Below are 19,926 nucleotides of genomic sequence, written 5' to 3'. Positions count from 1 at the left end.
AAATGGATGGGCAAAGGAGGTGGAAATAAAATTTAAAGGTGTGCATCCAAGACAGGGACAGGTGCAATGGGTTTCCTGCCAGGGCCAGTGGGAGATCACACTGAGTGTTGGACACAGGGCTGTGAACACAGATATAAAGGGTTGAGATCTTATCCTTCAGGAAATAGGAGAGACCTATTTGGAGCCAAGCAATGATGTGATCAAAACTGTGCAATCAAAGGACTGAGCTGGAAGCCTGGGTTAGGGGGCTTGGATGAGAGTGAGATGGGATGATGACCACAATGGTCCAAGCAGGAGGTGACAAGAGTCTGGGGAAGGACTGGTGACAATAATATAGAAAGGAAGTGACAGTGGGAGTCACCACAACAAGACCACTGGCATTTCTGTGTGTCTACAGGGCAGCAACGTGAGAAGAAGAAGGTGTAAAAAATGAAGACCAGGCTTCCTGCCTGGAGACTCAGGACATGTACTGGGATAAGGGAGGAAAGTAGGAAATTGATGAATGAAAGTTTTAGACCTATTCAGTCTGAGGTGACTGTGGAACAGCTGGGTAAAAATATCTACTTGGCAGTTGGAAATGTGAGACTGGATTTCTAATGGAGGCTGAAGAGAAAGACCTGGTGATAATTCATCCAGCCAACCTATACTCCTGGGTCGAGCCAACCGGAAGCTTGTTGCGAGGGTAGCTAACCTAAGAGCCAGAAATAACATGCCATAATAACAACTAAATGTGAGGTATTTACATGTTATTGATTCCTCACCAGGAAGTATCCTTATCCCTATTTTACTGATGGGGTCACTGGGGCTCAGAGACGTTACATAACGTGATGGAGCAGCAGTGAGGGGTCTGAGTTCCGACTCCTGCCCTTGCTTCCCCACCACACTGAGACACGGCAGCTCTCTCCCTCCTTCTGTTTCCAAATTCCCGATGTAAGTACTATCGGGCATTCCTTTGCCCATTCATATCTTTCCTCCAGGTCTGATCTGGGTTCATGCCACTTGACTGAAATCCTCCTAATCGACCCCAATTATATGCAACGCCATTCCCTATCACATCACTGCTCCTAACCTAGTTAGCTGCTCACTCTTTCGCTACTGAGGATCCTAAGATACTGTACTTCTAGCTCCGGTGTCCTGATTTCTGTCCGCAATCCCACCAGGATATGAGCCCCTGAGCTTTGGGCTCTGTGACCGGTGGCCCTTCAGCACACAGGTGGCCCATCTATCAGGCCTGCTTTGTACCTCATGTCATCGTGACACCGAATGCTGTCAAACGAAAGCCTCACGTGCTACTCAAGTAGCATTAAAACACAAAGATTTTCTTGCCCTCAGCAATCTGGTGGCTGCTTTGATTTCTCTATCGCCATTTCACTGACTCCCTGGCAAAATGACAAATCAGAAACTTTCTAACAGCCATTGATATTCCTCCATCTTTACTGTGAAGAGCACGGCTCGATAGCTTTTACAATCTCCAGCCCCTTAAGCAGCTCTCTGTGGAAAGTCGTGTTTTTTAACTAATTGTGGGTCTTGCTGTTCTTGGTTAACTGGTTCTGAACTGGAAAGTTCTGCGTTCCATGTGCTCGCTCTCACAGTCTCCATCCCACTGCCTCTGAGAACGCTGGAGTCATAAATGGGTTCTCACCGTGCAGCAGGTGAAAATGATGAGGAAGTGGCTGCCCACAGTGGACCGGGACTCATCCGGCTCCCTGGGTCTTTTTTTTTTTTTTTTTTTTGCGGTACGCGGGCCTCTCACTGTTGTGGCCTCTCCCGTTGCGGAGCACAGGCTCCGGACGCGCAGGCTCAGCGTCCATGGCTCACGGGCCCAGCAGCTCCGCGGCATGTGGGATCTTCCCGGACCGGGGCACGAACCCGTGTCCCCTGCATCGGCAGGCGGACTCTCAACCACTGTGCCACCAGGGAAGCCCCCTGGAGCTTTTTAATGAACCACTCACCGCCAACCGCCTTGACTTCAAGTCCTACACAAATCATTCCCTGCTTGCATTTTTGCTCCTTTTTTTTCTTTTTTAAAAATTTTCAGAGATAGCATGTTAATATTCAGTGTCTTGTGAGCAGAGCTGGCAGTGCGGTGTTGGGGATAGCATGAAGAATCTTAGGATTCAAGAAGAAAAGGAACAGAGAGGCTTGGAGACGGCTCTTACATGTAAGAAGCGTGGGCGTGTAGGAGAGAGAGAGAGGGCTGAGTGCTGTAGCTCAGGAAATGGCACTGGAAGGAATAGATAAGCAGGCCGAGCTTCGAGAAAGTTCTTCGTAGTCAGTTTATATCGTTCTCTTCCTCCTCCAAAGCCAAAGCACAGGACCATCCTCAGTCAAGTGCCCCCTGCTGCCACTCAGAGCGCTGAGATCCAGTAACTTTCGCCCGTGTCTACCCAGTAGCACCAAAACCACGTTTCCTTTTTGGCCCTGCCAACCAGCATGTATGGGCAGAGGCCCTGTCCTGTTCAACCTTGAGCTCCTAACATGTGAATAATGAGTTTATCTAAAGATAGAACCCTTGTGAAAGTAGTGAGATCTCCATTTCTAGAGGTAGTCAATCCGAGACTGTTACAGAGGGACTTTAAACACGCAACGGTCATGCTGTTATTTTTAAACTTCCTGACACCTTAAGTGCATTTTTATTTACAGTGATTTCACAAATCCCAAATAGTTTAAAAATACATGTAAACAATGCACATTAGGCCTCATAATGACTATTATAATTGGTTTAATATTCTGACTTAAAAAATGACTGACCCTAGAAATTATTAAATGTCTTTTCAGGCCAACATTTTAGATTATAAGCATCAGTCTATATGTGTTTGTTGAACACCTACTATATACCAGGCCCTGGGGGAGAAAAGGACGAGACAGAGCCCGGCTCTCAATAACTTACACCTCAGTCTGGAGGCTCCCTTACTGGGGCTGAGATATCACAGTCTAGTTATGAAATTTCGGTTTTACACCCCTTCTCCTCTGAACTGAGAATGTTTTCCTGAGGGTACTACAGTTCTAAGAAGCCTCTTTAAAAGTCCTCTTTGGAAACTAATGTTACAGGAGAGAATCTTTAACCCCTTGGTGTCGCTAAGTCTCTGAACGTATGTAATTGATCCAGGTGGGAAATGCCTGTGGCAGATGAGAAGGGGAAGAAGGCCTGCAAGGTCATTTCCAAACCAACCTGAACTTGACCGCTTCCCTGCTGTAAATTAAGGGTATGTGCACCCGCACTCCCACCCACCCCCCTTCCCAATCTCCATATGCAGCCCAATTCCAGCTTGGGAAGGCCGAGCCTTGCCGGGCCCTCCAGTAACTGTCATTAGGAGAAATGCACCCAGACCCTGCGCTACCAGATTAGAGTCTGCTTCTAATCAAACGGAATTTAGATTTAAACCGGAATTATATTTGGGATTTACAGTCCTTTCTACTTTCATTCATTTCATGGATTTCAGCCCTCTCCCCGCCCAGTCTTAAGCCAATGCACTTCGGAGGGAATTATACAGTTGTCCACGAGCCTGGGCTGGGGGCGCAGGAGGCTGGAACCCTCGGTCCCCTAGGGAGAGCGGCGCAAAGGCCCGGGAGCCGGACCTCTTGCCTGGGCCAGCCTCGCCTTGCCTCGGGGATCTTTGGCGCTCAACGGCTTTACCGGCGGATCCTGCGTTCTCCCTTTCCGAGTCTTTTCGGCGCCGCCCTCGCTCCCCGGAGGATTTCGCCTCCAGCACCCCCCGGCTTTCGAGGCGCAGAGGCTTCACTTCTACAGAATGCAAAGCGAAAGCCGCGGCCGGCGGGCCGAGGCGGGGACCGAACACGCCGCGTGGCTGCTGCTCTGCTCGGGAATCCGCAGGGGCCGGGAGGGCTGTCACCACGCGGCGCGGACCCCGACCTCAACTTCCAGCGCTAGTCGGGCGCCCCCGAGCCCGCCGCAGCCCCGACGCGCCCTCCCACGCCGGCGCCTAGCCCTCCGGCCCCAGCGGCCCGGGGCGCCCTCCGGCAGCTGGTCCCCAGCATCCCCACCTCCCGCGCAGCGCGCCCGCATGCCAGCCCCTGGTTCCTCCGCCTCCACGCAGGACGCGCCAAAGGGAGTTCGGATGCTCAGCGACCCCAACTTCGGCTTTCCAAGTTACACGACACCCTCCCTGGGATGCGGATTCACCTCCGCCAGCCTCAACCCGAGGTCCTCACAGCAGAGCCGCGGGAAGATGAAATGCCCGGCGAGCGGCGTTCCTCTGGATTTTGGAAACCTGCCCCATTTGCCTCGGGAGCGACTCGATTCCCCCACCCGCACCCTCCGGCCAGATGATTTTCACCTTGGGTCGCGCCTAGGTGGGGGGCGGGGGGGCTAGCAGCTAGAGCGGGAGGAGGAGAGGGGCCAGCAGCGCTGACTTGCTGGCATGCAGCTGCGCGCCGCTCGCGGCGAGGGGCGGCGGAGCCCTGCGGCGCGGCGGGGCAGGGGGAGTTGGCTCCTGCGCCTCTGCCTCACGGAGGATCACACAGACACACACACACAGAGACACACAGACACACACACACACACACTGCCGCCACCACCCCCATGCCAGAGCCCGTAGGCGGAAGTCAGAGCTAATGTCCACTTCACGGCAGGGGCTGAAATGCCCAGATGGAGGCAGAGGCTCCCGCCTCTCCTCCGAGGTTTGCAACATCCTAGGAGGCCCCCAATTTCCCAGAGCGAGCAAGGTCTGGCTACAGAGACTCCGCTCCCTTGGCCAGCGGTTCAAGCTGCAGGGGGTTGGGGATGGATACAGCGAGCACTGGAGAGCGAGCCTGCGCCCACCTCCGCCCTCGGCGCAGAGAACTGGCTTGCCCCACTCGCCCTCAGCGGACCGCTAGAAGGCCGGGGCCGGGGAGGCAGACCCCGGGGCGCTCCATCTCCGGCGAGGGCAGGGAGGGGAGTGACAGCAGCAACGACTCCGCGCGTTGGCCAAGACACGGAATCTCCGAATAGGCTGCGCCGCTGGCACGGAGGGGTGGAGGCGAGTAGGGGCGGAGGAGGAGTTGCGGGGCAGAGAGGGATGACGTCCTTCGGCGCTCGGGGCTCGCAGGGACTTAAAATTCGTGCGCTCGCCTGAACCTCACTTCGAAGGTTCGCAGAGGCGCCGCGCCCGGCTCCCGCTGCGGCTCCCGAAAGGCGCGCACGGGGGCGATTCCGGCCCGCTGCGACCAGGGTGTCAGCCCTCCGGCCACCGCCGAGCCCTCTCTGTCCGTCCCTGCGGATTCCAGGCGGGCCCGGGAAGGCAACCCCCGGCCGGGCCAGCCTCGCCCCTTCCTCGCCTTCTCCCTCCTCGACCTCGAGCCAAGGGCAGGCGCCCACGCACCAGCCCCTGACCACCCGGAGAGCTAGAGTCCCGACCTGCGACCGTCTGCGAAGAGGGATGGGGTAGGGGAAGGAAAGGGGCTCACCTGGGTCACCGGGAGCGTCCCTCTCCGGCCCCTCCCGGAGCCTGTTCGCCGCTCCCCGGCACAACCTTCCTGGAAGAAAAAAAGTAGCGCAAGGGCAGAGGAGAGGTAGGGCTGCTCACAGGTCCCTGCGCAGCGGCTTTTCCCTTCGGATTGTCCCGGATCCGGTCTCGGGTTCGGCGGCGGGAAAGGGCTCTCAGAGGTTGGAAGGGGCCTCCAGACCCGGGCCCTCTCGCGGCGGCAGCGGTGGCACCTCCAAGTTGCCACCTGCAGCGCGCGCCGGGCGCCTGTGACTGCCCGCGCCCCTCGGCCCGCGCCGGCCCGCCCTCGCCGGCCGCTGGTTGGCTGCGCCCCGCGCCCGGGCGGTCCCCGCGCTCGGCCCCGCCCCTGAGCCGCGGTGCGCGGTGCGCGGCTCCTGCCCGGCCACCCGGGGCTTTATAGTTGGCGAGTTCTAGGAGCTGTTTCGGCCTTTGCAAGCAGGGGAAGGATCGGGCACACATACTAACACACGCGCAATTTTGCGTCGGCTGCGGATTGGAGGAGAGAGAGAGAGAGAGAGAGAGAGAAGATGTGAGAAATGCCCTTAGTGTGCCTGAAGGGGACCTGGTAACTCAGTTTCGTTTGCTGGTATTAAATGTGTGCAATCCCTGAAAAGAGTTAAAGCCACAGAGGCAAGCATGCAGGGATGTGAGTCGGGGAGTGGTTGGAGGTTTGTTTTTGCTTAAGCTGCGTACAAGTTCGCACGAAGCGCTAAAATATGAAGATAAGTCCTGGGTCGCAGTTTTTTCTCACCCAACCTGCATTAGTGCCGCGGAGGAGCCTTGGGCTCCAGCGGCCCCTGAGCCACCCACCCCCACTGGTGCCCACGGAAGCTCCAGGCCTGAAGGCCCCGTGTATCAGCCACGTGCTTGCTTGATTCTACGCCTCGGAGTCCAGGCCATGAAAACTGCCGGTGCATATAGGAGGCCTGCGTTTTGCACAACTCTTGGGCCTTTTAAGTAAACAAAGGGCACATTATCTTTCTTTTCCCTCCCACTGCCGCCCCAAAGGCTGGGACAGGAGTTCACTGCGCCATCTCCCAGGGCATTCATGCGCACTCTTCCCTCTGCAGCTTACTACCTCCTGAAGTCACGCTTTCTGGAAAATTCAGTGGGTAAAGTCTACCGGAGGAGAAAAACATATAAAAAAGGTGAAAATACCACTCGAAAGCTATCCAACCAACCCGAAACGTCTCACTCCTAGGTGTATCTATGGGAAAGAGGTACATTGACAAGTACCTATTAGTTTAATAACATTTCAAAATTAACTTCCCAAATAGCACATTTTATAGCCCATCAGGGACACGTCTGTGTTTTGTGAGCACAGGTGTGGTACTGTTAAGCATGACAAGCTCGCACACGTGGTCGTGTCTGGCTGTGCTTTGTAGACTCCTCAGTAGGGGGAGGGGGAGGAAAGGGGATTCACTAAAGGAAGTCAGGGGGCAGTTGGCACAGGTCAAGGAGCCACTTCCTGTCAACTGTGGCTAAGTGACTCGGAATGCTGCTTCATGGCACTAGCTCCTTGCATCTTAAGGCAGATTTTTTTTCATGAGATCCTAACATCTTGAGTCCCCTTTGGAAAATAATAGCCAACATTTTTTGTTTTTTTCCCTGCAGCCAAGTGCTAACGTTTACCTCTCTCAAGAAGAGGCAAGCCTGTCCTTATTCATCTTCTTGAAACTTCTTGAAACCCAAGGAGACTAGGACCACGCAATTCAGAGGCAAAGCGTTCTCGAGGAGATATTTCCATACTCCACAGTTAAGTGCTTGCTAAATGCATTGCACTTTGACCTGAACTGGCTGAAACCCTGCGTAGAATGAAGGTGTGGCTTGGCTCAAGTGTGAGTGCAGCTGAACTCAATACCCGGAGGTTTACCTGATAAGAGGTGGGGTGGGCTGGGGTGTGGATGGCAGCCGTAGTGATATTAATCCATCTAAACATCTGATGTGTGGACAGCCAGGCGAGGCACAAACAACTAGATAAGATGCATTTCCTTCATAGTGGGGAAGGAGCTTAAGGGCTCAAGTGGATGAGAAAGCAACAAGAGACGAGAAGTGGAGCATCTGTGGACAGTGAGAGAAATCAACCGATGCTCTTTGGTCCATTGGACATGCCAGTGGCTCAAGATTCTAAAGGAGGAGATGAGAGAGAGTCACTGGGACTCAGAGGCAGGAAATATGAAGCTAAGAGTCCCGGAGTGGCATACGGAGTCAGCACACATAGGGCTGACTCCAGGCTCCAACACTTCTGTGTGACGTGTTTGGTTTCCAAGTGAGACATGCTGTTTAAGCTTCATTCTCTTCATCTGTGAGAAGGGGATCAGGGTGCCTGTCTGCTAGAGCCGTGGGAAGGATTAACTGAGATAATGCGTCTGTAACGCTGGGCACATAGAAAGCGTTCAATAAATAGTAGGTGTTATTGTAAAGTGTTTTAAAGGGGCTTAAAGGTCACCTAAGACTTCTAATATTTGTTTCTGATAGAATATTTCTGGCAGGTGTTCACCCTGCTTCTGCTTTCCCTATGATGAGAATCTCACTAACCCCAAATCCATTCCCTCTCCCTTACTTGAAGATGAAATGTGGAAGAGTACTTTTTATTTTTTATTTTTATTTTTTTTACTGGTTGGTTCTGTTTCTACCCATGGTGGTCATATAAATGTCTAAGCCCTGTTTCACAAGAGAGCACTCCAGATCGTTTAAGACAAGTAACAAGTCCCCTGCGTGACTTCTTTTGTCCAGACGAAAGTGCCCTGGGCTTCCAGCCTTTCCTCATATGACCTGATTTCACAATCTTTCACCATCTCTTACCCTCCAAATTGCCTCTGACCTCCTTAAAAAAGAACGCACTGCTCCAGCCCCATCTGCCAGCAAAATACCTTTCTCAATGTCTTAGCGAGGCCTGCACTTTTGTACCCATTTTGAATGGGAGATTGACTCTTTTTTTTTCTCCTTTTAAGTATTTAATAAATTTTTTTTTCAGACTTTAGGCCAAATCTAACAACTTTGTTTGTAAATCTAGAGAGCTAAAACTAATCATGTTTTAATATTCTTGACTTAAAGATGGCGAACTATTCCTTATGAGCCGTCCTCATTTTTTTTTTTTGAAGAAACAGTTTCCCTAATTGTTACCATTTTACATTGATCTCTCTTTTTCTCTAGATGGATAGATACTCATGATCAATATTCTTTTTTCCGAACCATTTAAGAGCAAGTGTAGACATGATGCCTCATCACCCTTAAATACTCCTGTGTGTATATTTCCCCCAAACCGGAATTCTCTCGCACATAAGCACAGAACAACCAATCCATAGAACCCCTTCAGATTTCACCAACTTTCCACAAAATGGCTCTTTTTCATTTTTGGTCCCGAATCCAGTCTAGGATCACACATTACATGGAGGTGATGCGTCTGGTTCTTCTCCTTTAATCTGCTACGGTTCTTCCGGCTTTCCTGTCTTTCATGCCCTTGACAGCTTTGAAAACTACATACCTTTCATTCTGTAGATTTCAGAGATCTCAACCTGGATCCATGTGATGTTTCTTCATGTTTGACCCAGGTCATGCATTTTTGTCAGAAATAACAAAGAAATGATACTGTACTCTAGGCAGTTCATCTACATTAAGAAGTATCCCACCGTTGTGATATTAACCTTGATCATCTGGCTTGGCAGACGCTGGAATCCTCCAGTATGAAGTCAACATTTTGCTCTGTAATTGATGAGTATTTTGTAGGGATATACTCCTAGGCTACATCAATATTCTGTTTCTCATTGAAAATTCACTCAACCAGTCTTAGCAGTCATTGATGACTCCTGCCTGAATCAGCCCCCCCAACTATGATGGTTGCCAAATGACTATCCCCCATTTGCTTCACTCCTTTTGCAACTATTAATCAGCATTCTTCTGTAGAAAATATTTCCCTTCCCTGCATTTATCTATTTATGTCAGTATAGACTCAGGAATTCCTATTCCATCCAGTGAATCATTTTGTTACTTTCATTATTTATCTTGATGCTCAAATTACCTAGATTTGGCCAAGGGGTGTCTCTTTAAGATGGCTCTTCAGTCCCTTTGACATGTCCCCATTCTTTGGGTACCTTTGGGTACCTTCTAACTTTCTGGCACATCAAGATGTTCTGGGATCATTTTGGAATCAGCTCTCCAAGGAGCCCTGGTTCCTTTTTATGGAGGATGGCATTTAGGAATGAGATCTGGGCACCCAACATGCTCACTGCTACTGGCATGTCATAACCTCTAGGTTCTCTCAGTGGATAGAGTGAGGAAATAATTGACAAATGTTCACACACAGGCACACATACATTTATGTCTACTGCTCTGTGTGTGTCTCTCTATGTATCTATTTCTCTTTATAGCCATTTATAACTATATACCTATGGAAACATACAGAGGGAAATCTATCTCAATATCTATTATATAGAGATATATAGATAGCACACCATTGTTGGACTCCTGTGTTGGACCTTGCTTTCCTAAAGACTATCATCAGCCCAGCAGCCTAAATCATGCTTTCAAAATATGTCGTATCATTTTCACTTCCCTCTCCATGGCTTCTACTTTGTCAACATAAAAATTCCAAATCCAAACTGATCTGCCTTTTTGGTCTCAATGCCTCTTTTTCCTCATGTCTTACTGCTCTCCACCTTGGGCACCCACTCTAGGTTACTGGCTTCCAAGATGCTCCTGAAACTTGCATCCTTCTCCCTCTACCTGAGATGCTCTTCCTCAGGGGTCCCTCTAATTTCCACCATCTCCAGGTCTTTGCTCAAATGTGTCTTCCTCAGTGAAGCCTTCTCTGGGCGCCATATTTGAAATTACACTCCCTCCTTCCAACCCACTCTCTCTGTCTCACACCTTGATTTTTCTCTATAGCATGTATTATAGTCCAACATTGTACGGATTGTCTTATTAATTACTGACAGTCTGCCCCTCCCCTGCCATGACTATAAACTCCACAAAAAAGGAAATTTTGGTCTCTTTTGTTTCCTGCTACACCCTCAGTGCCTATATCAGAGCCCGATATACAATAGACCCTCAATAAATATTTGTTAAACGAATGGGTGAAATTCCCGGAATACATAAACACATTTACAACTGACTAGATACACCCACAGGCTAAGTGGTTGCCAATGTGACTTGAGAAATTGAAGCCAAATAGTGTAAACGTGAAAGGTTTCATAGACAGGCCTATATAATTAAAGCAGAGTAAAGTGAAAGATTATCAAGGATGTAAAGACAGAAAAGGACTATGTGTTTGATGAATATGAGGTAAAGCAGGTAATCTGGAAACAAAGTGTTGTTAGGTATCATCTGACCATTTAGTGGACCAAAAGGTGAAATTACATACCACCAGACATCAAAATGAAGAGTTCTACAAATATTTCCAAATATATTCTTTAAGATCACACAGTCTGTTAAGAGGACTTTGGATATTTTCCTCTTGTGAAACAGAAGTCTTTTGGAGCAGAAAGAACTCATTAAAGGGGTTAATGATATTTCAAATTTAGCACCATCTTTTTCTAAAGTGACAACTCAGCTCACAAGGGAAATGAATCCCTTTCTCCTACTATTAAAGCTCTGGGTCCAACTTGGGCCTTATAAGCTGAAAGTCCTTAGAAAACATTTATACAAAATGAAATGGAAACTCAACCATATTGGACACATTTTCAGCATCGATTAGTCATCCAACTTTTAATGTACCTTATTCTGCATACTTTAGGAGAATCTGAGTGTACATTTCAGAACTGTTCAGAGAGCAGGTTTGACTGAGGCCAGTCCTACTATTATTTGATGACTCTGCTTGGAGACAACACATATGATACAGTGATTTATATTTGGAATTGCAAAAACAGTTATTTTTATTTTCTGTAATTCCCCCGAAGTATCCGGGTAGATATTGCAGTAGAACACAGTGAATTGAATGAAAGATACATCTCCGATAGAAATTTTAGGTGTTCTCACTTTTAAAGTTTTTCAGCACATCCTTAATGGAATGAGATAGTTAGAAAGAGGTTTATTTCTCTTAAATTCATCTCATTAGTGGGAGCCTTTGAGATGAATTTTGGATTCTGCAGAAATAGCTATCTGGCTTATGCATTCTTTCGAAGGGAAGACCTTTCCATGTTTTCTCACAGGAGTCATCCTTGCTAACACAAAGGCTGGCAAAACTCAAGGCCTCCTGATGCACAAGCTGGAGACTGGCCTTTGCAGCATAAATCTTTTCCTCCCGATACTGCTGTCCTGCTCCTTCAAGATGTTAAGCAAAAAGTCAAATAAAGTTGTGATTTCTTGAAATGCCTTGCAACTTCTTCCCCAGTGCTGTTTTTTTTTTTTTTTTACCAGCAGTGTGATCTCAGGATTAACCTCTCTGAATCTCAGTCTCCTTAGATAAATTGGGAACGGCATGAAGGACGTCATCGAATAGGTAGGATTAAATGAAATAATTTGATGAAGGGGTTTCAAAAACTAGACAGAGCCCTAAGAATGACAGTGTGCTGTCGTCACCGCCACCATCCTCCTTCTCAAGCCACTTGTACTGAATAACAGCAGAAGTTTAAAAACACTGTTGATGTGAAGCCTGTACTTTTTTCCTTTTTTTACAGTCAGAGACTCCCATCCTCCTGACCAGCTTTTCCCCCAAGTGAAATCCTACTGTAATACTTAAAACCATCAAATCTTCCATGATTCCTCCAGAACTTGCTAGGTTTGGCATGGCATAAACCAGCTCCAGGATGGTTTTCCTTTAAAAAGAAAAACAAAAAACTATACATCATAAATAAAAGTTTCACCAAGTTGCTGAGAGCAGAAAGTTCCAGAGTAAGCTCTGCCCTTTGCAGAAAAATATCAAACAGCAGTGACTGAGCAATAAACCTTCCACATAACTGCAGATCATCAACTCATTGTAAAGATTTAGGACTTGACGTTTCCTGCTTCTTGGCTTGATGCATGCCAGCCTGTGAAAAAAACACTCTAGATGCAGAAACTGTTTAGGTTATTTTCTGATCTGGGGCAAGGCATAGGAACTTAGCAATACGTTGGAGTTAATTATCTGAAAAGTGAATTCTTTGCCACGTTTTACAAAGCAAGAAGTTTTCGAAATACAATAAAAGATGGATTTAAAGTTGGCCGCTGTTGCCATCTGTCTCACCTTAAGCCGGTGCTGATAACTGGACTGAATATTAATCTGGTTTCTACTTTTTTCTTTTTTAAATCAGAGCTACATTCTTTGCCATGAGAAGCCAGGTACTGTAGCTGGTTGGTGATGTTTTTTTTCATTGAATGAGATTTAGTAAGGCTCCTGGACCTTGTCAGTCTCTGGCTCTGGCCTCACCCTGGCTCTTTTCATCCTGTCAATTATTTGGGTGCTGGGGCCGTCCACTGGGGAGGGGCCAGTGCAGAACTTTGCCAGACCCAAGGTGCCACAAGAAGGATCTGACAGAGGTCTGGCTCAGGCATCTCTAAACCACGAAGGGCTCCTTTGGAACAGTAAGGAACTAGGTTATAAAGAGTTTCCTAGGCAGATACTGTCTGAGTGTCACCTGAAAAGGGTAGGATTTGCTGCAGAGGTTTGCTCCATCACCAGATTTTAAGCAAACTTGTTAACGTTCTCTTATTTCACATATGGTTGATCCATAAAGAGAACAATGCTGATTTTAAAAATATAATCCAGAATTTCAAATCTATAAGAAAAGGATATTTATTCCAGTGTTTCAGGGTTTTCCTGGGGGTGCCTCGAGTCACCTGGAGACCTGTCAGGTTTGGCCAGATCTGTCCCCAGATCATTTCCTTAAGGTGTCCACCTCTTCTATCGCCACGGTTTCCCTTGCCTGGGCTGTCAGTAGGTTCCCAACTGCTGTGTTTTTTTGTTTTTTATTTTCCACCCTTGCTGCCTCTGGCACATTCTTCTCATACCAGCCCAGGGATTCTTCCTTTGCTTAGTTCTTTTCAATGACCTTCGGTTCACCCGAGCTAAAATTTGAAAAAGCCTAAAGTAACCTAGTCTGGGATTGCTGCCAGCCCACCCAGCAACTGTATCTCCTTCCACTGCTCTCTGCCCTCACTTGGAGTCCAAGATGGCAGTGAGCGCTTGCCCACCTTTTCCAAGCCTCCTTCTCTGGACTTGCCCTGTTCCATCTTTTGCCATCTCTTCTTCCTGCCAAAGCCTCTTCATCCCACGGGGCCCAATTGAAATGCTCTTTTCTGAGAGGACTCGCCTCACGCCTTGCACCTCTCAATTTAAATCAGATTCCACCTAACCTTCTGTGCAGTTTTTCCAGCACTCACCATTCAGTACTGATTGATTGGTGTGCTTTTCAGACTAGACAGTAAGTTCCGTGATGACAGAGATGGGATGGGTTTTTTTGTTTGTTTGTTTTGTTTTTCCCTTTATCTACAACTTCTGAACCTAGAAAGAAGCTATCTTGTGTGGATTCTCACCCAGCTCTGGCACCAGACTGCCCCCAGGGTGAATCCTAACTCTGTCTTTCTGACCTGGGCTAACTGACTTAACACCTTTGTTTGTCAACTTCCTAAGCAGCCCAAAGGGACCATTGAAATACCTGCCCCATTGGATTTATCCATCAGATTGGGACATAGCAGAAAATTGTGAGGGTTCACTTAGTTTACAGGCACAAAGCACCTAGAAGAATTCTCTGTGCGTGAGAAACAAAGTTATTATTTCAGCAGGCGCTCAAAAATATTTTGGATAGAATGGATTCATTCACACTACTTTGGTCACAGATGTCCTCCTCATTTGGGAGAATTCTTCCTTGATTTAAATTATATAATACAATAAAGGGAAAATAAAATTCTCCTGGTAAACAGAATTAAGGGTGACAACCTTCCCTTCATCAAAAAAGCTAAGCACATACAACATCAAAAGTGCCAGATCTGCCATATACATCAATTCATACGTGGTCATGGATTTTTTTTTTTTGACCCTTTCTTTACCTTACCCTCACAAACTAAGCCTAAAATGCCTCCCACAGAATCCCAAATTTGGCAACTCTTTTTCTTCCCCAGCTTTATTGAGAGACAATTGACATATAACATTGTGTAAATTTAAGGTGTGGCACGTGATCCTTTGATACACATTTATTGCGAAGTGTTTACCACAATAAGATCAGTTAACACATCCTTCATCTCACAAAATTACCATTTTATTGTTGTCATTTTAGCCAGAACATTAAAACTCTACTCTCGTGGCAACTTGCAAGTATACAATACAATATTGTTAACTATAGTCACCATGCTGTTCCTTAGATTCCCTGGAACTTATTCATCTTATAAGTGAAAGCTTCTCTGACCAGCATCTCCCCATTTCCTCCACCCCTCAGCCCCTGGCAACCACCATTCTCCTCTCTGTTTCCATCAGTGCAATCTTTTGGATTCCACATATAAGTGAGATCAAGTAGTATTTGTCTTTCTCTGATTTATTTCACTTAGCATGGTGCCCCAAAGATTCATCCATATTGTTGAAAATGTCAGGATATCATTTTTTATCGCTGAGTAATATTCCATTGTATAGATAGACAGATGGATAGATAGATAGATACCACATTCTTGGAGCCCTTGTCAAATATTAGTTGACCATATATGTGTGGGTTTATTTCTGGGCTCTCAGTTCTGTTCCATTGGTCTTTGTGGCTGTTTTGTGCCAGTACCATACTGTTTTGATGATTTTAACTATGTAATAAAGTTTGAGATCAGGAAGCCAAATTTGGCATTTATTTTGATGAAAAAATGAAAGAAGGGTCTGGAAAATCTCAATTAATAAAGAGAGAAGAGATATTTTGTTCTTTTTTTCAGATGATTTTATTGTCATCACAATGTATTTATTAGAAACATTACTGTGGAGAAAATCAAGGACAGAGCTGCTGGCTTCTTGGCTGATGTCAGGAAAACCTGCCTCAAGTAATGTTAATGACCTACATTTTTGATATTTCTTTTTCTCTTTAAATGAATAAATCCATGACATGAATTGGGAGAAAACTGTAACAAATACCATTTGTTTTGCTCAAATCTTACCTCTCCAGAGTTGTACTGCCTCTTTTTAAGCTCAGTGCATTTCTTATGGTTATTTTACAAAACTTGTCCATTATTCACTACAACATATTTATCATTTTGTAGTTCACACAGTTTAGAAAAACCACGGTGACCCTTAATGCTAACATAGCCTGTTGTGTTGGAATGGCTTTTCTAATAATATACTGATAGCTATGATTTAGATGTACAATTATATACCTTAGAATTGGGCAAAATGATTGAGTATTTTTTAAATGCCATTATACCATACATCCTGGAACAATTTTTTAAAACTAAAAAGCATACATATTTGTGAGTAGACCTCTCACTGGATATTGGAGAAAAATATCCTCTAATTTATAATGTTAATACTTTCCAAATTCTCTTAAGACATGAGTTAGTTGTCTGCTTTACCAAATTTTGAAAAGCCTTTGTATATAAAATTATACCTTAATTTGGGGCTTCCCTGGTGGTGCAATGGTTAAGAATCCTCCTGCCAATGCAGGGGACACGGGTTTGAGCCCTGGTCCGGGAAGGTCCCACATGCTGCGGAGCAACTAAGCCCGTGCACCACAACTACTGAGCCTGTGCTCTAGAGCCCATAAGCCACAACTACTGAGCCCACGTGCCAAAACTACTGAAGCCTGCGTGCCTATAGCCCATGTTCTGCAACAAGAGAAGACATGGCAATGAGAAGCCCACATACCACAATGAAGACTAGACCCCGCTCACCGTGCTGCAACTAGAGAAAGCCCATGCGCAACAGCGAAGACCCAATGCAGCCAAAAGTAAATAAAAAAAAAAATTATACCTTAATTTAGTGAGTCAAACCCATACCTATTTTGGTTAGAAGATTGGAACACAATTAATGTCCTGAGTTGTTGGCTGGTTTATCCTTGGCTAAATTTAGATGCGTAAAATCATTTTATATTAAAGGCCATTTTATTGTTGTTTGGTAAGTTTCATTTCTGATTTAAAATAAGACTGCATATCTTTCCACACTTCCCACTTCCCATCGCAGATTATCCCACTATCAAATTTGCTGTTTTAAATTTCTGACAAGCTTGTGCTTGTATATATTTTTCTAAACTCAATAAGAACGCTGTTTTACTTATTTTTAAACACTGTAGCCCTGGATCTTAGGTCATGTTTCTCAAGGGCTCAAGTGTTAGAATACTGACTCTGCAAATCGATACCTAGATATGAGTCCAAGTAGTCCAAACAGCTGCACAAGTGTTGCAGTCAAACCTGGATGATAAGGATGGCTCATACCAAGTATTAGATTGTGCAAATAGCTCCCCAGTAAGGCAAGGGCAGTCCAGAGTGCAAAAGTCTGTTGTTCACTATTTGATGATTTTTTACAATACCTACATATGTGGTGATTAAAACAATCTCCGTGTTCAGAGTACAGATGTATATCCATTTTACTGCTCCAGTGTTGATCTATGCTTGCTGATATCAGACCGTGTCAAATGTGGTTTGGCATGTTCCACCTGCCTAGCCCTGGAAATTGTCTTGATTTAGGCAGCTCAGAGCAAGGTTGGAGTGGTTTTCCTTTACTACAGCTTGAGCCCCTTCTTTTTTATTGTGGTGTAATGTACATAACACAAAAGTTACCACCTTAACCATTTCTAGACACACAGTTCAGTGGCAGTAAGAACACTGACATTGTACAACCACTGCTTGAGCCCTTTTGAGTTAAGCAGTAAGACAGACCATCGGGGTTTCTTTGGGTGCCTTTTCTCTGTCCAGCAGTGGTTGCTGAGAACACACAGCTAACCACAAATACCTGGAATTTCTGGATACTTGAAATGTCCTTCTACATAAAGCGTTCCTGATGTTGTCTTGAATGACTGTTTAGAATAATTTGGAGTTTCTCAGTTACTACTTAGAAGTACAGTTGACCCCTGAACAACATAGGTTAGAACACAGGTCCACCTATCTGTGGATTTTTTTTCACTAAATTTGAACTACACGATCTGTAATTGGTTGAATCCAGGGATGTGGAACGTTGGATATGGAGGAACCACCAATCGGAAAGTTATACGGTTTTCAACTGGGGCAGGGAGAGCATTTGGCCCCCCAAACCCCCATGTTTTTCAAGGGTCAACTGTATAGAGCTTTGTAGAAAGCTGTTAACATTAAGCACATCCATCAATACCAGGAGATAGCCTTCACTTTCCCTAAGAGTGGAGAGAACCATAATTCAAAAAGATATATGCACCCCAGTGTTCATTGCAGCACTGTTTACAATAGCCAGGACATGGAAGCAACCTAAATGCCCATCAACAGAGGAATGGATAAAGAAGATGCGGTACATATATACAATGGAATATTACTCAGCCATAAAAAAGAACAAAATAATGCCATTTGCTGCAATATGGATGGACCTAGAGGTTGTCATATTGAGTGAGGTAAGTCAGAGAAAGACAAATATATGATATTGCTTATATGCAGAATCTAAAAAAAGGGTACAAATGAGTTTATCTATCAATACAAAACAGAAATAGAGTTACAGACATATAAAACAAACTTACCAGGAGGTATGGGGGGGGATAAATTGGGAGATTGGGATTGACACATACACACTACTATACATAAAATAAATAACTAATAAGGACCTACTGTATAGCACAGGGAACTCTTCTCAATACTCTGTAATGGCCTATACAGGAAAAGAATCTAAAAAAGAGTGGATATATATGTATAACTGATTCACTTTGCTGTACACCTGAAACTAACACAACATTGTAAATCAACTGTACTCCAATAAAAACTAAAAAAAAAAAAAAAAAAAAAAAAGAGTGGACCCTTTGTTCTCAACTTCCCAGAGTTCTAAAGAAATTAATACATCAGGGTTACTTCTTATTTTAACAGATAATTGCAACCTTGGGTGCAAACAAAACCACCAAACGTGGTATTGTTGTTTGATGGCACAAAGAATATCTAATCGGGCTGCTTTTGCAAGACAGGCGATGAGGCAGCCTTGAGAAAGAACTGCATCACTCGTTCTAGGAGCGCCATCCTCGACAAGATGGAACCGGCAGGCTGTGTGTAAAGGCAGCTTTCTTCCACAACTGTCATTTGGAGGCAGGAAGAGCCCGTGCCAGGCAGGCATAGCATTTGCCTCTGATTTCGCTTCTGGACTGAGGTGCTGCAAAATAGTCCCGCGTCTCGGATTGCTTTCCGGGACTTGTGCGTGGCCAAACGAACCCAACGTGTGTGGACATGCACTTTCATTTGAATTTGTCCTTTGACCTCCCCGTCTAGATCCACTCACTTTTGCTGAGTGTTTGCTCTGAATGAGTGTTCAGATCGTAGGTAGACTACTGCTCTTTTCTTTTCATCGCTTCAGTTTGCTACTGTGTGTGCAGAGAGCCTGCCAGAAGTGTGTCCCAGCCCGACGTCCTTGGAGCGTCTTTGGGAATACCGGAACTCATATTACTTTTCCTCCTGTGACCTTCACCGGACTCAGCACCAAGGTGACATGGTACCTTCTTTCGGGATATTTCATGAGATACCAATTTCTAATGAGCAAGTCTTTCTTGGAATAGCAGCTCGCAGACTTTGGTTTTACAATCTTTTTACATTCTTAAAAAATTATTGGAGACCCCAAAGAGCTTTTGCTTATGTGGATTATATCCACATTTATCATATTAGAAAATAAAAGTGAAAATTTTATTTATTTCCAGTTTTATTGAGAAATAACTGACATCCATCACTGTATGAGTTTAAAGTGTACAGCATGATGGTTTGATTTACATAAATTGTGAAATGATTTCCATAGTAGGTTCAGCTAACACATCCATCTTTTCATATAGATACAATAAAAATAAAAGAGAAAAGAAAGGGAAAAGGAAAACAATTTCCTCCTTGTGGTGGGAACTTTTAGGATTTGCTCTTTCCAACTTTCCTGTATATCATATTGCAACGTTAGTTACAGTCATCACATTGTACATTACATCCCTAATACTCATTCGTCTTATAACCAGAGTTTGTACCTTTTGACCACCTTCCTCCAATTCCCCCTGCCTATCCTCTGACTCTGGTAACACAAATCTGATCTCTTTTTCTATAATCTTGGCAGGTTTTTGTTTGTTTTAGATTGCACATATAAATGAGACCATACAGTATTTGTCTTTGTCTGACTTATTTCACTTAGCATAATGCCTTCAAGGTCCATCTATGTTGTCAAAAATGATAGGATTTCCTCATTTTTTTGGCTGAATAATGTTCCATTTATATATATAATGTGGTGTATATATATACACCACAACTTCTTTATCCATTCATCCATTGATGGACACTTAGATTGTTTTCATTGCTTGGCTACTGTAAATAGTACAACAATGAAATGGGGTACAGATATTTTTCTAGTTAGTGTTTTTATTTCCTTTGGATATATATATATATATATATATATATATATATATATATATTT

This window comes from Mesoplodon mirus (assembly GCF_964341445.2).
Source record: "Mesoplodon mirus genome assembly, chromosome: 13".
NCBI classification, from domain to species: Eukaryota; Metazoa; Chordata; class Mammalia; order Artiodactyla; family Ziphiidae; genus Mesoplodon; species Mesoplodon mirus.
This window is presented reverse-complemented; position numbering follows the sequence as displayed.